At 38.9% G+C, this 22,814-nt stretch overlaps 1 protein-coding gene across 5 annotated transcripts in view; it reads left to right on the forward strand.

The window, feature by feature from the left end:
* LOC123650139 (dynamin binding protein) overlaps positions 1–22,814 on the forward strand; it is a 104,977-nt gene that overhangs the window by 11,179 nt on the left and 70,984 nt on the right. Inside the window, exon 1 of one of the 5 annotated variants that reach the window (XM_045568647.1) lies at positions 8,247–8,352. The exons of 3 other annotated variants lie outside the window; for them this stretch is intronic. The gene's annotated coding sequence lies outside the window, so the exon portion shown is untranslated. Of the gene's footprint in view, positions 1–8,246; positions 8,353–8,843; positions 8,898–22,814 lie in introns of those variants that run through there. One more of the 5 variants, XM_045568649.1, reaches the window with a different exon arrangement.

Here is a 22,814-nt window from a genome sequence, read left to right on the forward strand (position 1 = left end):
ATCCACATTGCACCGCAGAGCCTCCTTCAAGCAGTGATTGAACCTAGATTACTTTTTCTCTTAGAGAACAAGATAAATCATGATTCTTGAATCAGCATTTAAGATCTCCTAAAAACAAAGGGTAGATACTCATTTTTAGAATAAAGACTCCATGAGACTCTGGTTCTGAAAAAGGGTCAAGTGCACCAGGTTGAGGTTTTTATCTTCTCTATGCTTGGAGACTGCAGCATAGGAAGCCTTCGTCTCAGAAGGAAATCCTATGTGCATGATGCATGGTGAAGCTGCAGATTCATTCTTATTCCCAACCCTCCGAATCACTTTTATCAGTGTTGGGCTAAAAAAGTGATATTTCAAACTGTGAATACTTCAGTGTTAAATTTGTTGGGGGGAATTTTTTTAATGGATAAATAAAAGCAATTATGATAGAATGAATGCAAATGAGGCTTGCATACTTATTGCCAGCTATAAAGATTGACTTATTGTCTAGGTTTATTATTCTGTCATTTCTGAAGTCAGTTAATGTATTACCTACAACATGGCATTATTACAAGGTTATCTCCTGTGAGATTCTCAAGTGCGCTTGGTCCTTTGCCAAAGCATCCTTAAAATTCATTCAGAATACTTCTGAAAAGTTTTACAACATTAGTTCAATTAATATGAAGTAGTTCCTTATTATACCCAGCTCAGGAAAACATTTGAATAAGCTAATTTTCAAGATTGGTTAACTTAGTCTTTGTTGGTCAGGAGTTAATCATGACGTATCAGTCTCTTGCCTAGAAAGGCAAAAGGGTCTAAAGTATTGATAGCAGCCATAAAATCATATATGGAGAGAGGCTCTATAATGAAACAGCTGTTAAACAAAGGAGATGTTAACTTTTGGTTAGGCACTTTATCCTCAGTGCTATAAAAGGCAGCCATGGGAGGTAAAATACACATAGAGTAGCTAACGTGTATTCGTTTTCAGATTTGTAGGTGTTTTCTTCTGACTGAAGGATGTGACCATCAAGAACTGAACCAGCACAGCAGGGCAGGCAGGACATTGTGCTAGGGGTCTGAAGCCATGGATTTTGGTCCTGACTCCATTCATTCAACAGATACTCACTGTATGTGCTGGGCACTGTTGTAGGTGCTGAGGATGAGGTGGTGAGCAAAATAGACACAGCCCTTGTGGAACAGACATTGTAGTGGGGTGGAGGCAGACGATAAATAAATACGTGAATGGATAGAAGGTCAGAGGACCATAATGCGATGGAGAAGTTTAAAGCAGCGTCAGTAGGAGATGGTAAGTGTGTGTATATGGTGGGGGGTTTACTTTTCATACAGAGGGGTCAGAGAAGGCCTCTACTGAGGTCATTTTTGATCTGAGACTTGAAGGAACCTTGGAGTGAGCAGGCGGCAGAGGATGAGCAGGTGCTAAGCCCTGATGCAGGAGCATGTGTGGCATGTGTGAGGGACAGCAAGGTCATGGAGGCCGGGCGGTGTGGTGTGGGTGAGGGGGAAGTGACCACAGATGAGAGGCAGTGGGAGAGGGGAGGGGCACATCAGTGCAGGCCATTGTATGGACTTTGGCCTTTACTCTGAGTGAGGGGAAGGCATTGGACGGTTTCGCACAGTGAAGCTCTTGATGACTTATGTGTTGAAAGGATCACCCCAGCTACTGGGTTGAGAATCAACAGAAATGGGACAAAGGCTGAATCAGGGACACCTTCCTTTTCATACTACCTGTGTGACCCCAAACCATAATTCTTCTCTGGGCTTTTGTTTCCTCCTCTGTAGAATAACTGGACCCCCTCTAGCTCAACAATTTTAAGATTCCAAGTGGTGCAAGGTATTTCTACAGGGAGGCAAGAGACGCAGGAAGAGGTTCTAAAAGTAAATAGGTTCAGATGACCTGAAAACTTAACACCAGCCTGCCCTTAGCTGAATCATCCCAAATCAAGAGGTAGTCAGGTCTTTTCAGTCAGGTTGTCAGGTCATGAGAACAAAAACACTGTTTCGTAAATATTCTCTGCTGATCCTTTCCGGACTTTGCTGATCCCTGAATTTTCCCTTCCTGATTGAAAAAAGGATGAAAAGCTGTTACTCATCAACAGAGCTGGCAACCAGAGTAGCTTTTGTTGTTTGGAAAATTGGGAACTTTGGGGAAGGAAACAATTCTAATTTTGTGTTTATCCTAGGTCATTTGAATTATTCTTTTGTAACATGCAAGGAGTCTGAAAGATTGCTTTTGTTTTTAATTCTCTTATCCCATTCCCAGTCACCTCATGCCTCATAGGTGCTCATTCTAATGCACTGAATGTGTTTCTTTTTTTGTCCATCTAGGATCACACAAACTGGGAGTGTTTGTTTTATATGCATGTATTTTAATTTGTAATGCTTTAATTCATTTTCCTTCTTTTTCCTGTAAGTACTGTTTTTTTAAGATCTATGTTGCTATGTGTATGTCTAGTTCTCTGCTTCTGAAGGCTGCACTCCACTCCGTGCTGTGTACATCTTGTACATCTACCACAGTCTTTACCTACCTGCTCTCTGTGTACTGGGTGGATACCCAGGCTGTCCCTACTCCCTAACACCTCAAATATTGCTGCAGTGAACATCTTCATACATGTGCACTTATGAAGCAGTATAATCTTTCTTGTGTGAAGGCTACTATATCCTCACAGTCCACCAGCTCTTCCATGTTTTCTAGTCTCCTAAGTGCAAAGTGATATCTTGTTGTTTTAACTTGTATTTCATGGATTACTAATGATTTTGAGTATCTCTTATACATATAGCTTCTTCTGTAAATTGCTTATTCCTATCTTTGCCACTTTCTGTTGGAGTTGATATCTGTTTTGTTGTTGCTGTTGACTTGCAGAAGTCATTTTATAGTATAGATATTTACTCCTTATTATGTTTAGACTTTGCAGATATCTTCTTATTTGGCCATCTGTTAATTTTGTCTTTGCCGTTCTTTGATCAAGAAAAATTCTTAATTTTGATGTAATCAAATAGATAAACTCTTAGACTTATGGTTTATGTTTTTGGAGTTTTGATTAAGAAGCCCTTCCCAATCCCTAGGTAATAGCTGTGACTTTAGTATTTCTAGAGCCCACATTTGCATGTAATGTTAAGGATCCAGTCCTATTTTTTCCATTTAATGAATTTTTCTAATAACATCTCAGAAAAAAATCCATGCTTTACTCCCTTGAATTGTGGTACCCCTTTTTCATATATGGTTTCCATGGGTACACTTGTCTATCTCTAAGGTCCTATTTTGTTCCATTAGTCTGTCAGTTCTTGCTTCATATTTTATTGCTCTGATTTTATTGTGGTGACTTTTTTTTTTCCCATAGAGTTTGACAACATATACAGTGACTTTTGTGGTATGTCCTGATTACTGGCATAGCAAGTCATTCATTTTAAAGTTTATTTAGCTCTTCCCAAGCCAAAATTTATTTTTCCTTAAAAATTTGGAATAAGTTTATCATGTTACTCAAAAGTTATATTTTTGAGGGATTTTTATTGGGATTATATTGAATTTATAAATTTTTGGAGGAGGCTTGACATCTTTTTGATGGTAACTCATTCCATCCAAGAGCTTGTAATGTGTCTTTCCATGTATTCAGATTGTTTTTCTTAGCATTTTTTTAAAATTTGGAAATAATTTAAAACTAACAGAAGAGTTCTAAGAATAGTACAAAGAACCCTTATATATTCCTTACCCAGATTCACCAAATGTTAGGATTTTGCCATATTTTCTTTATTACTCTCTCCCTGCATTTCTGTGTACTTTTTTCCCTGACCCCTTTGAGTTAATTGTGGATATCATGCCCCTTTATTCCTAAATATGTACTTCATCAGCTCATTTTTAAGTCCTTTACTAGAACATAAACGTTGTCTCCATAAAGGTCTAGGAGGGTATTCTTGGCTAAATTAATTTATAAATACTTCCTAGTTTTGTTGCTGTTGTGAATCATGTTTCTTTTTTTTTATTATTATTTTCTAGTTGGTTATTGGTAGTTTAAGAGAAAGAGTATATTGATTACTGTAAGCAGATCTTGTATCCAGCAGTCTTGTGTCACTGTCTTATTCAGTCTGTTGATTTCTGGGTGTTTTTTTTTTTTTGCTTTTTCTGCTGGTTAATCATATCCTTTGAAACCAGTGATAGTTTGATTGTTTCTTTCCCATCCTTATACCTCTTATTTCTTTTTCTTTCTTTATAGCCTTGGCCAGGACTTCCAAGACTATGTCATAACAGTTGCTGTTCTACTGGGCATCTTTGTCTCATCCTCAGTCTTAAAAAGAGTCTAAAGATTTCACGTTTCATATATTTGTTTTAGGTTTTGTATGTAACCTTTATCAAGTTAAGGTATTTTCCTCTATTCCTAGTTTACTGAGGGTCTTCATCATAATTAGGTGGTAAGCCTTATGAAATAGTTTTTCAGGATCTGCCCTCCGGGAAACAAGATGGCATCAGGCAAGCCGCACATCAAAATCCTAAGCCTATGCTGAGGTTGTTTCAGAGAAAAGATAAATTAGAGTCCCCAGTATTTCTGAATGCTGCCTGTATAGATTTATGGTAAACAACCCAGGGTAAGCTTATTTCATGATTAGGTCAGCTTTTTCCTCCTGCCATTGAGAGTCAGAATGTAAATAGCTGGCGTGAAGAATGAGAGACAGAGCCATACTCAGGATCACAACTTTAGCCGTCAGCATGATTGTAAACATAAGATATGTAAAATTACAGTTTCCTTACTCTGGATCAGTCTTTATTCCAGGTATAAATCTTACTTAAGTAAACCTCAAGAAACATTGAGGGAGTTCGGCAGGTAGAGCCATAGGTAGTCTTGCAGCAACGTAACCGTGAGGGTGCTGGGCAGGGAATTCTCATGGCCATCTCTTCCTCTTTATTTTTTTAAAGCCCAGCTGTTTTTTCCTAATTATAAAAATTGTTCCTCTTCATTGTAGAAAATTTGTAAAATGTAGAAAAGCAAATCTGTAATCCTGCCTTTTAGCACCAACCCCTGTTAAAATGTTGGTTATTTGTCTCTTTCTCTGGTCTTTTTTGGGAGAAAAGAGAGGTTTGTGGAGGAGGGGAGAGGATTTAAAACTGCACTGTGTGATTTTGTGTCATCCTTCCTTTTGAGGGGGTAGGCCATCGACTCCTGTTCTTTTTGCTTTGATTGGTCCTCTGGGGGGAAACCCCAGTAAGAAAGATATAGTCAATTTGTAGCTGTGGGTGATAGCTCGCTTGCTATTTGGAGCAGGCTGTGCCTGAGGGAGCCTCTGTGCACAAACAGCCCAGAGTCATTGTCAGAATGTGGAGCGGTCACAGCCCAAATACCAGTAGACCAAAGACTAGCCTGGGGGCCTGGAAGGACATTTGGTGTCACTTTGCTTCGGTCCAGTCCCCCAGTTTCACCCTCCTCCTTCAGACCACACTTTCAGAAAATAAATACAATGGAGAAAATAGGAATGTATTTTCTTTTGACTCTGAAATAAAACCCAATGCAGTTGTTTTGTTTCCCTGATCACCTTTTGCTAGTGTGCTGTGTGGTGCAGGGGTGTGCTGACAAATAGCAGAAAGTGACAGATCCTGGGTGAACATTCCTATCAGCAGGTGGGTTCAATGTGCAGCTGCCTTCCCTCCTCACTCTCATCCCTTTGCCCTGCTCTGCTTAAATTTTCCATTTTTATTTTGCAGTAACATTTGTCACTTTCTAAAATGCTGCAGGCTGCCTTCCCCATCCCTCAAGGAGAAAGTTCTTAAAGGGCAGGAGTCTTTGTTTTGTTGCTCCGATAATGTCCCAAGCCCTCGAACAGTGCTTGGCGCGTAGTGTGCCCTCGAGAAATGAATCCATGAGTGAGTCAACCCATAAAGAAGCAGCACTGTGATCCACTGGAAGGACGTCTAAGGCACGGGTGAGGAAAGAAAGTTCTCTTAGCCTCGTTTCGATGCCTGGTTCCTCTTTGACATTGTAAGCACCACCAACAACCCAGACACAGAGCTCATTTCTCTACGTCTGTTCTAGCCCCTCTGGGGGACTCTACATTTTCCCGAAAGTAGAAGTGAGCATCTGTGTTGCTGACGAACACATGGTGGGAGGAGAGACAGGGGTAGAATAATCAGTGCTGACATTCTAGCCTGGATCTGGGCCCAGCACACACTCTGCATTGTTTTCAAGAGGTGATTCTCTTAGGATAAATGAGCCTGCCCCATCAGCAGAAAAAGTTGCAATGGATGTGCCGAGTTGTGCTTAACTCCCCAACCTCACACCCCTTTCTGGTTCATTCTCTCCTCCCATCCCCAGCAATGCAGAAACTTTTTGGCTTTTGTCATTTCCAAACAATAAGTGTTCTGGATCTGGTTCAGAGTCTCATGATGAACAGTCATGCGTCGTGTACCTGGTCAGTTTATTCTACAATAAGGTCAGAAGTCGATTAACAGCACTATACGGAATGCTAAAAAATACACCATAATGCTGTCCTCAAGGCCAGTGCCACGGACCCGGTCTCTGAGATCATTGCTTGGCTCATATTCCTGAAATACTGCTTCAGTTTATTGCTCTGCTACTGGGCACTTACTGTTGTTACCCACCAACTCCCCCAAGAAGGCTTAAACTTTGCTGCCTGGCCCTCAAGTCTGGGCCAAATCTACTAATATACAGTAGTCCCCTTATCTGCAGGGGATATATTCCAAGACCCCAGTGGATACCTGAAACCAAAGATAGTACTGAATCTTATATGTGCTATGTTTCTTCTTATATATACACACTCATGATAAAGTTTAATTAAAGTTATAGTTTAGATTATGTGCAGTAAGAGATTAACAATAACTACTAATAAAATAGAATAATTATAACAGTATACTATAATAAGAGTTATGTGAATATGATCTTTTTCTCTCTCACTCTAAAATATCTTACTGTACTATACTGACCTATTTTCAGACCACGGTTGACCATGGGTAACTGAAACCATGGAAAGCAAAACTGTGGATAAGGGGGGACTACTGAATATAACACAACAACAGTAACGTAATAGTAGCAGCTAATATTTTAGCCAGTTACCGTAGTAAATGCATTGTCTCATTTAATTGTATCAATGATTTTCTGAGGAAGGTGCTGTTAGAATCCTTATTTTACAGCTGGAGAAACTAAGGTACAGGTTGATAAGAAACTTGCCCTGAAGTTACACTGCTATTAAATAATAGAACTGAAATTCAAAATCATGTCTGTTTCTCTCCAAAGCTCATGTTCTTAACCACCTTGCCATAGTGGGCCTCAGGCAAAAAAAGTGCCCAAAGACAATGAGTGACCTGGATGGTGCAACAGTTATTGAGGTTTGTCTTTTTTGGGGTGTGCTGGGCTAACTCGCTGGCACTCTGAGTTAGGAGGGATGGAGGATTTTGCCTGGAGCTGGACCTGCTCAGGGAGCTTCTCTCTGGACTCCGCGCTGACAGCTGCAGACAGAAACCACGGGGCTTCTCAACAAAGGGCAAAGCTCAGAAACTATCCGTCCAGGTAGCATTCTTCAACTTTTCAGCCCTTTTCATAACAAAGTATTTAAGATTTACAAAATGAATAAAGAATAATACAACCAACACCCATGTATCCAACACTCCATTTAAGACATAGCACTCTGGGAGGCCAAGGCGGGAGGATCGCTTGAGGTCAGGAGTTCGAGACCAGCCTGAGCAAGAGTGAGACCCTGTCTCTAGTAAAAATAGAAAAAATCAGCTGGGTGTGGTGGCACATGCCTGTAGTCCCAGCTACTTGGGAGGGTGAGGCAGGAGGATCACTTGAGACCAGGAGTTTGAGCTTGCTGAGAACTAGGCTAATGCCATGGCACTCCAGCCTGGGCAACAGAGCGAGACCCTGTCTCAGGAAAAAAAAAAATTAAAGCTGAGTTGGTTTCCATATTCCACCTTCTTTTGCTGTTTTGTAGACCTTCTGGTTCTAATGACAAAAAAAATAGGATTCCCTTTTATTAACATATGACAACAATACCATTATTGTCACCTAAAACAAATTGCAGTAATTCATTAATATAATGAAGAATCTAGTCATTGTTCAAAATTTCCCATTTGTCTCATTTTTTTTAAATAATTGATTTGTTTGAATCAGGAACCAAGAAAAGTATGCATGTTGCATTTAGTTAATGTTCTTCTTTCTTTTTTTTTTTTTTTTTTTAGAGACAAGGTCTCGCTATGTTGCCCAGGCTGGAGTGTAGTGGCGACATCATAGTTCACTGCAGCCTTGAACTCCTGGGCTCAAGCGATCCTCCTGCCTCACCCTCTCAAGTAGCTGGGACTACAGGCACATGCCACCATGCCTGGCTTGCTTAAAGTGTTTAAGTGGCTCTTAATTTGTAAGTTTCCCTTTTTAAATTTAAAATTTTTGCTTGTAATTTATTTGTTAAAAAAATGGGTTTGTTTTATTAAGAGTTTTTCACATCCTGGATTTTTTTAAGGGCGTGTTGTCTCTGTAGTGAGTTACCTCACCCTTGAATCTGTCAGTCACTGCAGGAGTTTCCAAGTTATTCAGGCGTCCAGAAATAGAAAGGATTCACTGGCCCACATATTATAGTTTGGTCCAGCGCTAAGGTCATTTCTGAAGAGTCTTCCAAAATGTCCCAGGTGTCAGGGAATGACATTATCAACAGCAGACCATCTCTGTTTAAAAACATTCTGCCTCAGAAGGAATTTTCTAACTTCTCTTTGGCAAGGCATGTGCATGTTCCCTAGAGTTCGGGGAGAGAACTGTGAAGAGAATAAGTGCTCTGGTTTTCTTCTTTTAGACAGTGGCTGTTGCTTTAAGGATTTCTGGGGCTCAGTGCCAGAACCTCCTTGGGATATTATTGTCTTACGGTTTAGATCTGCTTATCAGGAAACGTCTGAGAATCCCTAGAGTCAGGTAAGAGGAGAATGAGTTTACATTAAAACCAGACTTTGTTAGTGCCTGTTGGAGTCCTTTATTCATGAGCAGCTAGCAGGGCTATGAGCAAAAATATATATGTTTTTCAGACCCATAGTTTTCATCACTTGTTCTTTTTGCTGCCTGTCTAGATGTTGTTCAGTAATTACAATATCTGGACCACTGTAGACAGGAAGAAATCCAGTTTTATTTTTCTTTTAGTTTTGCTGCCTTAACCTGCTAGTCAACTGTGATAGCTTTGCAGGGCAGTTAACCAATATTAAAAGTAAAAAGAATGAAAATTGCTGAAGAATGAAGGTATGTTTGTATTTAGTTATTTAGTGACTTGAAGGTTGTAAGAATAAAGTATCTCAGTGTCAATATTTTATTTAGTTTTATAGTCACATGGTTAATAAACCAAACTAAAAACTAATGTATAAAGAAAAAGATATTCAATAAATTTATTATAAGAGATTTGCCTTGATTGAAGACATTGATATGAGTAAATTAATGAAAATCTTTGGGTTGAATTTTACCAGTATGTTCAAACTTTATTCTTATATTCCATAGATGGGATTCAGGCTTGGTTAATATTCTCTTCTTGTGACTTCAGATGCTTAAAAAATATAATTATTATTCACAATGGAAGTGTTAATCAGAAGTGATTTGCTAGGTAACTGATTATTCTTCCATGCAGTGGTCAGTGAACAATAACAAGCACTTCATGTTCACACCTGATCACAGGTAGCAACACTACATATAAGAGAGAATGTATTTGAAAAACCATCTGTAGATGTAATTGTATTGCAATAATGTGTGTTTTAACGCTGTATTATACTTTATATTTAATGAGAACAACTACTCTGGTATGTTTCAATTCTGTATTTGAATATGGTGTTTTTCTTGTGGGCAGAAGGAAATATAGTTGCAAAAGTACACGTGGCCTTGCAAAGAACTGCCAGTATTCTTCAGGCGAGAGCTTAGGGTATTTAGTAGGTGGAGAGAATAAGGAAATGAGACCAAACTTGTGGGCAGGGACCAGGTCATGATGAGCTTTGTTAATGATTTGCAAAGGAGTTTTAGACACTTCCTACAAGTGATGGATGGGGAATCTTTGAGGAACTTCAAGCAGTAGAGAAGTATGAGATTTTGTTTTCAGGCTGGGTGCCATGGCACATGCCTGTAGTTCCAGCTACTTGGGAGGCCAAAGCAGGAGGATCGCTTGAGCCTGGGAGTTTGAGTTCAGCCTGGGCAACATAGCAAGACCCCCATCTCTTAAAAAAAAAAAAGTTTTAAAAAAGATAATCCTAGTTGTAGTATGGAAAATACGATAAAGGGAGAGGAGACTGATAGGTAGCCATTTAGGAAGCTATTGCAGTAGCCCCAAAGAAAAGATGGTGAGAGTCATAGCTTGATGTGTTTAAAAGATTTAACGATAGTGCCGATGTTTTTCCTAGAAGTACAGGATCTTTTGTAGAATAGTAAATAAATTAATTTCATATCCCTCTCCTATTACTGGAAGGCATTTGGCAAAGGCTTTCTTGGATCCATATGCAGGGATTTCATTTGTAAACTGCTGCCAAATCTTTGTGGGTCTGCTGCGAATGCACAGCTCATTTAGAGCTTCGAGGAGAGAGGGATGTCAATTGCTTTGTCTGCTGACCAGTAACCACAAAGAATCACATTACTCCCCCTTCCTGTCAAGAAGACAGCAGCAGTTTTGAGAAGTTAGCTGCACCGAACCTGCTGCCTCATTTGCATTATTTATGTTACAGTCAGTCTGGGTGATGATGACAGTCTGGCTCCTCCTCCTCCTCCGTCACTGTTCTCGTAGCTGACGTTTACTGAGTACTTATTTGCCAGGAAATGTATTAAATATTTTACCTACATTATCAAATTTAATCTTCATAATACTGTATGAAGTAAATTACTATTATTATCTTTAGTTTACAGATGAGTTTACAGCTTAAGGTTCAGAGAGGTTTAAGGGACTTGCCAAGTCACAAAGCTTGACAAACGGCAGAGCCAGAAATTGAAACTAATTCTCTCTGCCTTTAGAGTCTGAACTCTTAACTGTTATGAATGTAGTTATTACTTAATAATTAAGTAGCAAATATGCTTTCTTTTTTAAAATTTGCTCTTTTATGTAGCATCAGCCACCCAGTGAATGTTCATTTAATCAAACCCTGTGTTACCTACCCTCCATGCCCACCTAGAGGAGGCATAAAACACATGAAGTGCAGGAAAAACTTCAGGGGCGGGAGTGGGTGTGGGTAGCAGAATAAGGAAGCTATTTAAGTTTCCAGCTTTTTCCAAGGCAGAGTATTCATGTGCCTTCACTATTTTGCTTGAAGTATAGAGATTTCTGAAATAAATTTTTAAAAATTGAGATGTTTCACATACCATAAAATTCATCCTTTTAAAGTATACCATTTGGTGGTTTTTAGTATATTGACAAAGTTGTGCAACCATCACCACTAATTCCAGAACATTTTCATCATCCCCAAAAGAAACCCTATATTGGCCAGGTGCATTGGCTTATGCCTATAATCTTAGCCCTTTGGGAGGTTGAGGTGGGAGAATTGCTTGAGGCCAGGAGTTCAAGACCAGACTGAGCAACATAGTGTTGAGACCCCTGTCTCTACAAAAAATTAAAAGAAAAAAAATTAGCCAGGTGCGATGGTGAGTCCCTGTAGTCCCAGCTACTCGGGAGGTTGAGTCAGGAGGATTGCTTGAGCCCAGGAGTTTGAGGTTGCAGTGAGCTATGACAATGCCACTGCACTCTAGCCTGGGCAACAGAGCAAGACCCTGTCTCAAAAATAAAACAAAATAAAACAAAACAAAAAGAAAAAAGAAACCTGTAGTCATTAGCAGTCATTCTTCATTTTCCCCTTCTAAGACACTTCTTTTCAAAACCTGTTGAATACCAAAACACGTGCCAGTACTATGAAAAAGATTTTGAGGATGTCTATTCACAACTCTCCTCTTTTTAATGAAGATAATAATCATTATAATTATAGCTAACATCTGTGTAATGCTTACTGTACGTGAGGTACTATTCTTCGTGCTGACATACATTAGTAACTCATTTAAATTTCACTGCAATCCTATGAGTGGTTCCATTATGAAACCTGTTTTACAGATGAGGAAATTAAAGCACAGAGAAATTAAGTAACTTGCTCCAAGTCCTGTAATTCTAATCAGGGATGGGCCAGGATGAAGATCCAGCAGTGTGGCCCTGCAGTCTATACTCTTAACTATTTACGTATGTTTTATGCTGATCCTATTTCTATCTGAAAATGATATGAAGACCTTGAAAACAAGCTAAGTGAAAGAAGCCAATCACAAAAGACTACACGTTGTATGATTCCATTTATGTGACATGTTTAGAATAGGCAAATCTATACAGAGAATAGATTAGCGTTTGCCTAGAGCTAGAGAGGAGCGGGGTTGTTGGGGGGAGGAAGGGACGAGACTGCTAATGGGTATGGAATTTCTTTATGAGGTGTTGAAATCTTCTAAAATTGAGAGTAATAATGGTCACATGACTCTGTGAATATGCTAAAAACCCACTGTACACTTTAAATGGGTGAATTGTATGGTATGTGAATTATGTCCCAATAAACCTGTTTTTAACAATATGAAGAGAAACAACCAGAATAATGATGTCCCTTAGAATGTTTTGTCTTCATCTGGAAAAAATCTTTCTTTACATATATATACATAGAAACGCACACACTTTTTTCCTTTTTCTTTTATTTGGGATGTTTGGTTATTTGCAACTCATCCTAATTCTAACCATTATATTTTCCTACTCCAAAATCTTCAGGTCCTTCCAATCACCTAAAATACAAAGCCCAACCTTCCTAATCTGGAAGTGAAGCTTGTGAGACCCTATGCAGTTCTGTGGGAAAGCGTAGTGTGATCATTGGGAATATGAATATGTATTTTGATGTATAAGTTAAAGTAGTTCAGTGTGTTAAATCATTCATTCTGCAGATATTTATGGAGGGTGTACTATGTATTGGGCAGTGCTCTTGATGCTTTGTAGACATCCGTGAATATAACAGATAAAAAGAATCCCCGCCCTCTTTAGCATGCAGGAGATAGAGACTAGTCCTATAGGCTTCATAGAGGAGCTATCATTTAAGTTGGATCCAAAAGATGATAGTTAACACAGATAATAAGAGTTATGTGTCTGTTTGATGGAAGAGTGGGGTACACATCAGTTTGGCTGAGCCAGGCTGAACCCTATAGGCTTCCATTTGGGTTCAAGTCTGTTTTTCCTTGTCTTCATTCTGGGGCCCGGGCTAAAGGGTCAGGGGCTTCCCAGGGCCTGCTCTTCTCACGGCAGATGACAGGAGCACCAGAGGACAGGCCAAACCATAACATATGGCTGAAAGCCTCTGCTAATGTTTCCAGGGATACCCCATTGATCAAAGCAAGTCACTTGATCAAGTCTAACGGAAATATAACAGGGAAATATGCTCTGCCACAGAGCAAGGCACTGCACAAGTACACAGTAAAGGGTCGGGATATATAATCCTATATAATGATATACATTATTATACATGTATAATTACATATCTTATAAGGATGTGTAGTTCTTAGGAGGATGAAGATTTCTGAATAGCCATTCCATCTACTAGAGTATATATTATAAGCACAAGAAATAGCTGAACAAAGCTTGAATGCAGAGGTGAATGGACATAGATATAGAAATGTCTAGAAGTTGTTTGGCATGTCAAGATACTGTTAGAGGAGTGGGAACAAATTTTGAATTATGGCATTCAAATGATTCAGTGATCCTTGGCTTGTTTTAGTTCAGAGTTGCTAGTAGAATTGTAATTCACCACACTGTGTTGTAAAGACATTAAGTATTTCTTTGTTTACCTAAACCATATTTTACCTATTCTAAGCTCTCCTCCACCTGGATGTTGGAAGACTTCATTTTAGGCATCACTGGAGCTCTTCTTCCTTCCCATACCCAGTGGGCGAGGCATGCACAGGGCAAGACTCTGTGAGACCTAACAGAGAGTGGCCGCTGTGGGGCTGTGAGTTGAACAAAGACACTCAGGGATACACAGTGTTCAGAAATGTTGGAATTTATGAGCACTGTGCAGAGTAGAGTGACAAAAAGCCAGAACAGAGAGACCTTGATGAGTACTTGAGGCATTCTTTTGAGGCCTCAGAAAGGACAACTTTAGGAGTGAGAACAACACCCTATAATAAAGGCCTTCCTTAAGGACAAATCAAAGTAGACCCACGCTACATGGCATAAAAGCAAGCCTAATGGGACCAAGGGAATCATCCAGTAATTATAATAACTACTGTCAAACCAAAATTCAATACTCATTAAAGGAAGACAAATAATCCAGATCATCTATAACATACTACCCACAAATTTAGCATACAATAAAAATTACTAGAATACAACGAAATGAAAATGTAACAAGCAAAAATGTGATCTATGCTATAGAGAAAAAGATATAACAGACCATGTGATGACCCGGATGATGGATTTAACACACAAGGAACTTAAAGCAATTGTATTGATTATTTACTGCTATGTAACAAATTACCCCAAAACTTAGTGGCCTAAAACTGAGTTTATTACAGTTTCTGTGGGTTGGAAATCCAGGAGTGGCTTAGCTGGATGGTTCAGGCTCAGAGTCTCTCATGAGGTTGCCACCAAGATGTTGGCCGTCATCTGAAGGCTTTGATGGGGCTACAGGATCTTCCAAGATGCTCACTGAACATGGCTGTTGGCAGGAGGCCTCAGTTCCTCACCACATGAACCTTTCCATAAAGCTGTCTGAGTGTTCTCATGACCTGGTCTTGGAAATCACACACTGTCGCTACTACCACATTCAGTAGGTTAGAAGTGGCTACTAACTAAAGCCCACACTCAGGAGAGGAATTAGGCTCCCCGCTTTGAAGAGAAGAGTCTCAAAAATAATTGTGGAGATAGTTTAAAACCACTGCAAATATGTAGAAGTAACATATATGACAACAGTGACAGACAGGACAGATGGGGTGGTAGATGAAATTTTATTATTGTATAGTTCATACATTGTACGTGAAGTGGTATAATATTAATTCTAAGAAGAATGTGATAAGTTAAGGATGCATATTGTAATCCCTAGAACAACCACTTGAAAAATCCAGAGGTATAGCTAAAAAGCCAAAAGAGAAAATGAAATGGAACACTACAAATATTTGATTAGCCCAACAGAAGGCAAGAAAGAAAGAACAAACAAATGGGACAAATAGAAAACAAATACCATACTAGTAATTACATTAAATGTAAATGGTTTAAATATTTCAATTTCAAGGCATAAATTACCAGACTTAACAATAAGCTATCTAAAAGAGGTACACTTTAAATGTAAAGGCATAGATATGTAGAAAGTTAAAAAAAAAAAAAAAGAAAAAGATATACCATGCAATCAGTAAGCATAAAAAGCTGACATGGTTATGGTAATGTTAGACAAAGTAGACTTCAGGGTCAGGAATATTATCAGAGGTAAAGAGGAATGTTTTATAATGATATAAGGGTCAACTCATCAGAATGATATAAAAATTCTAAATGTGTAGTTACTTAATAACAGGGCTTCAAAATACATGAAGCAAAAACTGACACAATTAAAGAAACAAACAAATCCACAATAAGAGTTAGAGATTTAACACCCTTTTCTCAGAATTGACTGAGAAAGTAAATAAAAAATCAGCAAGAAGGCCGGGCACAGTGCCTCATGCCTATAATCCCAGCCCTTTGGGAGGCCAAGGAGGGAGGATTGCTTGAGCCTAGGAGTTCAAGACCAGCCTGGGCAACATAGTGTGTCTACAAAAAATTTAAAAAATTAGCCTGTCATGGTGGTGTGTGCCTGTAGTCCTAGCTACTTGGGAGGATGAGGCAGGAGGATAGCTTGAGTCCAGGAGTTCAAGGCTATAGTGAGCTATTATTGTGTCACTGCATTCCAGCTTGGGTGACAGAGTGAGACCTTGTCTCAAAAACAAAAAATCAGCAAGGATATATATGATCTGAATGATGCTATCAGTCACCTTACCCTAACTGACATTTACACCATTCTCAACAACTGCAGAATATATATTCTTTTCAAGTGCACATAGAGAACTCACCAAGATAGGCCATATGCTGTCCCATAAAAATCTCAATAACAGCTGGGCACGGTGGCTCACGCCTGTAATCCTAGCACTCTGGGAGGCCGAGGCGGGCGGATTGTTTGAGCTCAGGAGTTCGAGAGCAGCCTGAGGAAGAGGGAGACCCCGTCTCTACTAAAAATAGAAAGAAATGATTTGGATAGCTAAAAATCTATATAGAAAAAAATCAGCTAGGCATGGTGGCGCATGCCTGTAGTCCCAGCTACTCGGGAGGTTGAGGCGGAAGGATTGCTTGAGCCCAGGAGTTTGAGGTTGCTGTGAGCTAGGCTAATGCCACGGCACTCACTCTAGCCCGGGCAACAGAGTGAGACTCTGTCTCAAAAAAAAAAAAAAAAAAAATCTCAATAAATTTAAAATAACTAAAATAATACAATGTATGTTTTCTGACCACAACATAATTAAGTTGGAAACCAATAACAGAAAAATTTTGGGATATTTGGAAATTAAACAACATGCTTCTAAATAACCAATAGTTCATAAAAGAAATCATATGGGAAATTTGAAAATATTTAGTCAATGAAAGTGAAAGCACCATATCAGAATTTGTGGGATGCAGCTAAAGTAGTGTTTAGAGGAAAATTCATGGCTTTAGCTGCTTATGTTAGAAAGGAAGAAGGGTTTAAAATCTGTTATCTAAGCTTCTACATTAAGGAACTAGAAAAAGGAAAACAAATTAAGCCTAAAGTCAAAGGAAGGAAATAAAGATAATAGAAGAAATCAATGAAATAGAAAACAGACAGTAGAGAAATTTAACAAAGCCAAAAGTTAGTTCTTTGAAAAGATTAACAAAATTGATAACCCCCTAGCAAGACTAAGAAAAAAGAGAGAAACACAAATTTCCAATATTATCATAGATCATACAGATATTAAAGGGCAATAAAGAAATATTTTTAACAATTTTATGCCAATAAATTGGCAGCTTCTATTAACTGGACAAATTTTTCAAAAAACACATCTTACCAGAACTGAGACAAGAAGAAAAGGAAATTTTGGATAGTCCTATGTTTGATAAAGGTATTCAATTTTTAATTAAAAGACTTTCCTTGTAGTTCTCCAGGCCCAGATTATTTCACTGTTGAATTCTATCAAATATTCAGATTTTTGCAGAAAATAGAGGAAGGAACACTTCCTAATTCATTTTATAAGACTAGCCTAATCTTTATTTGCAAATCCGACAAGGACATTTAAAGAAAAGAGGGTTATAGACTAATATCCCTTGGTAGCATAGGTGTAAAAATCTTTAACAAAATAGTAGCAAGTCAAAATATGCAATATATAGAAAGGATACTACATCATAAGTGAATAGGAATGGAAGGTTGATTTAACATTTGAAAATCAATGTCATTTACCACATTACAGAATAAAGAGGGAAAAGCGATCATCTCAATAGATGCAGAAAACACATTTGATAAAATTCAGTAACTCTGCATGATTTAACAACAACAACAAAACTAAACAAAACAGTATGCAGAACTGGAGCAAAGTCATCAACTATGCCCCGCACCTCTCCAAGCAGGAATTGCAATGATCAGACAAGCTAGCTGCCTAGATAGCCCAGCAAAAGACTCTGAGGAATCCCTGGGACATAGTGAATTAGGTGACCTGTGAGTGTATGCATTTGCTATTTGCATATTTGCAATTTAGGAAATTGTTATTCCAGCTATGGCAACTACCAGATGCTACTGTTAGTTTCTGTATCAAATTTGTAGTATTAAAACATCTTTGTTCTCTATCATGGCAGTCAGTGATATAAATCTCTCACCTGTTTCTTTCTCCCTTAATCTTAAACTGGCTACTATTTGCAGTGTTTCACCCCCAGATTCACAGGTTTCCATGTGGATATATTATTTTCTTTACATATGATATTGCTCCTCGTCTCCTGCCAGAGATTTCTTTTATATGAGGTGAACGAACCTTCCCATTGTTGAATTTTAGAGATGAGATCCAACATGCCACAAGAGTGACAGACTGTTTTCACTTTCTTGTATTACAATTTCAGACACGCTTTGTTGCTCATACTCCAGGCCTTGATACACTATATGGATATCCTATCAGACTCACTTGCAGTTTATTTTCCTTTTTCTTCATCAAATGTTATCCTGCATATTATCCTATCTTGCAGTTTTGCATCTGGGGCTACATACTTTTTCTTTTCTCCTTCTCAAAATTCAGCTTAAAGTCATTGTAATCATTTTAGTGCATTTCCCACCAAATATATTCTTCCTAGCTTTTGTGAGGAGCAGCCATCCTTTACCAGAGCATATCATTGAGATACTTTTAGTGCCTGGTGTGTTGTGTTCAGTTATTACTAATAATTGATAACTAAAATTTGAAATCAGAACTTTAATAATTAATGTGGGTTAAGATTTTTCTGGAAATAGCATCAGCTTTACTCACCGGCATTTACATGTGCTTTTTTGAATAAATAAGAAAGGTATGTGTCCTCTATGTCTGTGAGGAGGGAAAGGTTTGAACTTCCTGTTTTAGGACATTAAATTGTTCTCACTGACACCATCTAAGGAATGTGCTATTCATTGGGTTTGCTGTGTCTTGGCACATTATCTGGTTCATCTTGAATAGAAACTACTAGAACATTCCATATATACATTTTCTTTTCAAGTTTAGTGGCTCTAGTTTCTATAAAAGGCAAGTGATATTGTAGTTTTGTTGTTTGTGTAAACCTGCTAGTCCCTGCTTTCCATGGTGCTTGGACGTTGGTGTTCCTTAAAATGATCTAAAATCACCCACCCTGAGAATGATCTCAGATATTTTTAGCTCCAATTGGACAGTTTGTTTTCTCTCGATTTTTCTTCCTCAGAGAGTTTTCTGAATTCTTTTCCTAATTCTTTCCGAAATATCAACAATATTTTACGTGTTAAAATAGCTTGAAGGGTAGAGAAATTCCTCATGTCTTTTTTAATCTTCTGTAGCAGAAACACTAGCTTGTACTTGGAACAGATAAGGAGGAGAAACAAGATGCCTACTTTGCAGATCTGTGTAACATTTGTCCTCATAACTTGGAACACTGGGCTAATAAATTTTCTCAGCCTCTCCTGGAAACTGCTTTAAAAACTGCATGTTTTTACATGTGTATCGTGCTTCTTGTTATCTGCAGCCACACCCTAAAGTTTCACTTGATAGTTTCTCCTTAATCTGCAGTTCTGCAACTGCTCACATATGTATTATCTGGGCATTTGTTACATATACACCATGGTGGAGCTGTTAATTTTAATGTGTCACTAAGCTACTTAGCTCAGACATGTCCAATTTATTTAGTTATGAGTCAGTGGTTCTTAAATTTCCACCCATAATTGAGATTCATGCATGATTTAAGAAATGTTCCTTAAGTGCCTCCTAGGTTAACCCATCTGAAAATATTTCTTTAACGTAAATTTCCTCAAACTTTGTAGGTCTTGAAATATCAATCGTGGGACCTCCCTCCACCAGTGCAATTGTGTCAAGAAGACAAATCTGATGTAGAGATATAGGCAGTTTTGTCAAAAAACTAAAAAAGGGGGAAACATCAGCTTACTGGGAATGGTGTGGAAGCCCTAAGTTAATTAAAACTGCTGTACCATGAGAGTCAATCCTGAAGCTTTCTTAATTTAAATTCTGTCTTTTGTCAAAAAAAAATTGATAGAAGTGTTTGGTTGTTTTAAGCAAGAGTTTTTCAGGTTAAATCCTGAGAAGAACTGAGAGGCCCATGACTGGTGGAAACGCTGACATGTATCTTGTTCCACCTAGGGCTGTTGTCTTCCAACTTGGGACCGGTTGGAAATAAGCAGAGTGTTGCAGTACAGATTGTGAGACAGTTTATGACGACAGATTTCTTTACCTTTCTGCCCTAGTTTCTCTGATCATTTCACCTAAGCCAGAGTAGGTTTGTTCTTACAGCCCAACATCGCACAACCTGCTGAACCAGAGTTCGCTTAGTGAGTGCTGCAGTCCTCAGAAGCACGCTAGGCAGGGTGGCCTTGCAGCTGAAGGAGAGCAGATGGCCCAGGTGGTGCCACTCAGCCCTAAGAAGACGCTGTGGTCAGGATGGGCTGTACTTTTCCGATTCGTCTGTTGCTAGTTCTCTAAGGAATCACCTGGCCGTCACTGCCACCTTTTGTCCAGTGTGAACTCCAGTGACATAAACCAGAGGAGGAAATGCTGTTTTCCTAGCTTCTCTCATTTCCTTCCTTCCTGAAGCAGATTTAGATTTCATTTTCTGACACCTCTTATCCTTTTACACAAAGGAAAGAAACTGTTCATTTAGCCCTGTATTGTCACGTACAAGAGAAACGTGCAGTTGCTTTTGAGGTTAAATATTCCTTCTCATTGCTGGGACTTGAAATTTTTTAAATGGATTCTCATTCCCAAAGGGTAGTGTTTTCTGGAGAGTTTAGCTCCAAGGCATAAGGAAATTTCCAGGTGCTTATGAAAGCATATTCTTTTGAAGGAACCTGTACTGGAGAACCCCTGCAAAGAGGAACCTCTGTCCCAGCTTGTCCCAGGTAGGCAGAGATGTGCCTGTGCTGCCCCAGTGAGCTCCTTGGTAGGACCAAACAAGGAGAAATGGCATCTGTTGACTTTTAGTTAAGGAAGCCCTTTCAGAAATTTTTCTTGCTCTCTTGCCCAGGCTGGAGTGCAATAGCACAAGATCATAGCTTACTGCAACCTTGAACTCCTGGGCTCAAGCAATCCTCCTGCCTCAGCTTCCTGAGTCCCTGGGAGTGCAGGCTCATGACACCACACCCAGCTAATTTTTTTATTTTTTTTGTAGAGACAGAGTCTCACTATGTTGTTCAGGCTGGTCTCGAACTCCTGGCCTCATGCAATCCTCCCACCTCGGCCTCCCAAGTTGCTGGGATTAGGTGTGAGCCACTGTACCTGGCTCAGAATTTATATTTATATTATAGATTGGGCAATATTAGGAAGAATGTAGAAGGTAATACCAGTGCTTTTTGAAAGAGTATACTGGTTAATTTTGGGGGTTGCAGGAAACTCAGGCATTAAGTTTTCTAAATATTTTTTTAAAGACTTCAAAATTTATATCTCTAGCGCTTATCTCTCACCTGGATTTAGAATGGTAGACTTAGGAAACTATTTTTATAGTTTTCTATACTCTGTCCTCATTCTTTTCATGTATAGTTCTTATAAATCCTCATAAATCCTTTTGGACATGTAACAGTCAGGGGCCCAGCAGAAAACAAAAAGGCACCATGAAATTGGGTAATTTGTGGAGGACCAATTTAAAACAGAATGGACAAGTTTAGGGAAAATAACAAAGGATGGTAGTGTATACCAAGGCTAGCAGGAGACCCACCCCACTCCTAAAGGGGCAGGGGACGAGGCGATTGTCTGATGTAAGAGAAAGAGCTGTTTTGAGGGGGCCTTCTGATGGTAGCCGAGGCCTTTAATAGAGCTATGCAGCCACCTCACAGCTCAGCAGGGAGGGAGTCAGGGGAATAAATACCCCTCTGCCCTCAGAGCTGCTGCGGGTGCCACCCATAGGCTTGAACCCAGCTGGAAGCCAGAGGCCAAGGAGGCCTTGATGTGGTGCCTGAGGGCCTCTGCAGCATAGAGCAGGTGGGAGGGACAGACTCGAAGGGCAGATGTTCAGTATCCTCAGTCTGTACCAAGTGCAGACCTTGACTGCAACGGCTGTGTTGGAAATTACTTATTAAGCCATTTGATAGCAGTATCTATCAGGATAAAAGTTTATAGTTTGTGATCTCAGGAGATTTTTAATAAAATATGTCCAGACTTGTAGATATATTGCTTATAAAAAATTTGCAAAGTCTCCCAGGCCTTCTTTCACATTCTCTCACATTTTATGAAATACATTTTTAAAAAATATTTTTATTGTGGTAAATATACATAACATGAAGTTTATGAAGTTTACTATTTTAACTGTTTTTAAGTATATAGTTCTATAGCGTTAGTATTCACATTACTTTGCAACCATCCATCACCATCCATCTCCAGAACTTTTTCATTTTCCCACAATGAAATGCTATACCCATTAAACACTAACTCCTCATCTCCTCTTCCCCCAGTGCCTGGCAACAACCATTCTACTTTGTGTCTCCATAAATTTGACCACTCAGCACGTCATGATGCCCAGCTAATTTTTCTGTTTTTAGTAGAGACGGGTCTCGCTGTTGCTCAGGCTGGTCTTGAACTCCTGAGCTCAAGCAGTCCTCCTGCCTTGGCCTCCCAGAGTGGTAGGATTACAGGTGTCAGCCACTGCAGCTGGCTGACCTTTTAAATTTTTAAGCAACTGAGTAATATGTAAAAATTGACATTTTATTAAGATTAATCAGATGAACTGACATTTTAGTGGGGAGAAAAGAATTTTAACATTGGCTAAGAGGAGAGGAGAAAGATACTTAAAAGAATTCTAAGCAAATATTGAACTCTAATTAAGATATGTATGCTGAAGTTTGGGGGAAAATGTGGTTTATTCTGAAATGCATCAAAAAATATATATGTATATTTGAAATGCATAAAAAAATAACATGAATTGATAAAGGAATAAAGTGATGGATGATATGTGATAAAGTAACTGGAGCAAGATGTTAATAATAGAATCTAAGAGGTGGGTATACAATTCTTTCAACTTTCCTGTTTGAAAAATTTCATAATACGATGTTGGAGAAACAGAAAAATGGAAGTCTAGAACATTTGGAAGGAAGAACCAATGAGATTTAAAAGAAGCGATGTTTGTAGTAAAAAGAACACAAA

The sequence above is a fragment of the Lemur catta genome, chromosome 14, assembly GCF_020740605.2.
Source record: "Lemur catta isolate mLemCat1 chromosome 14, mLemCat1.pri, whole genome shotgun sequence".
NCBI classification, from domain to species: domain Eukaryota; kingdom Metazoa; phylum Chordata; class Mammalia; order Primates; family Lemuridae; genus Lemur; species Lemur catta.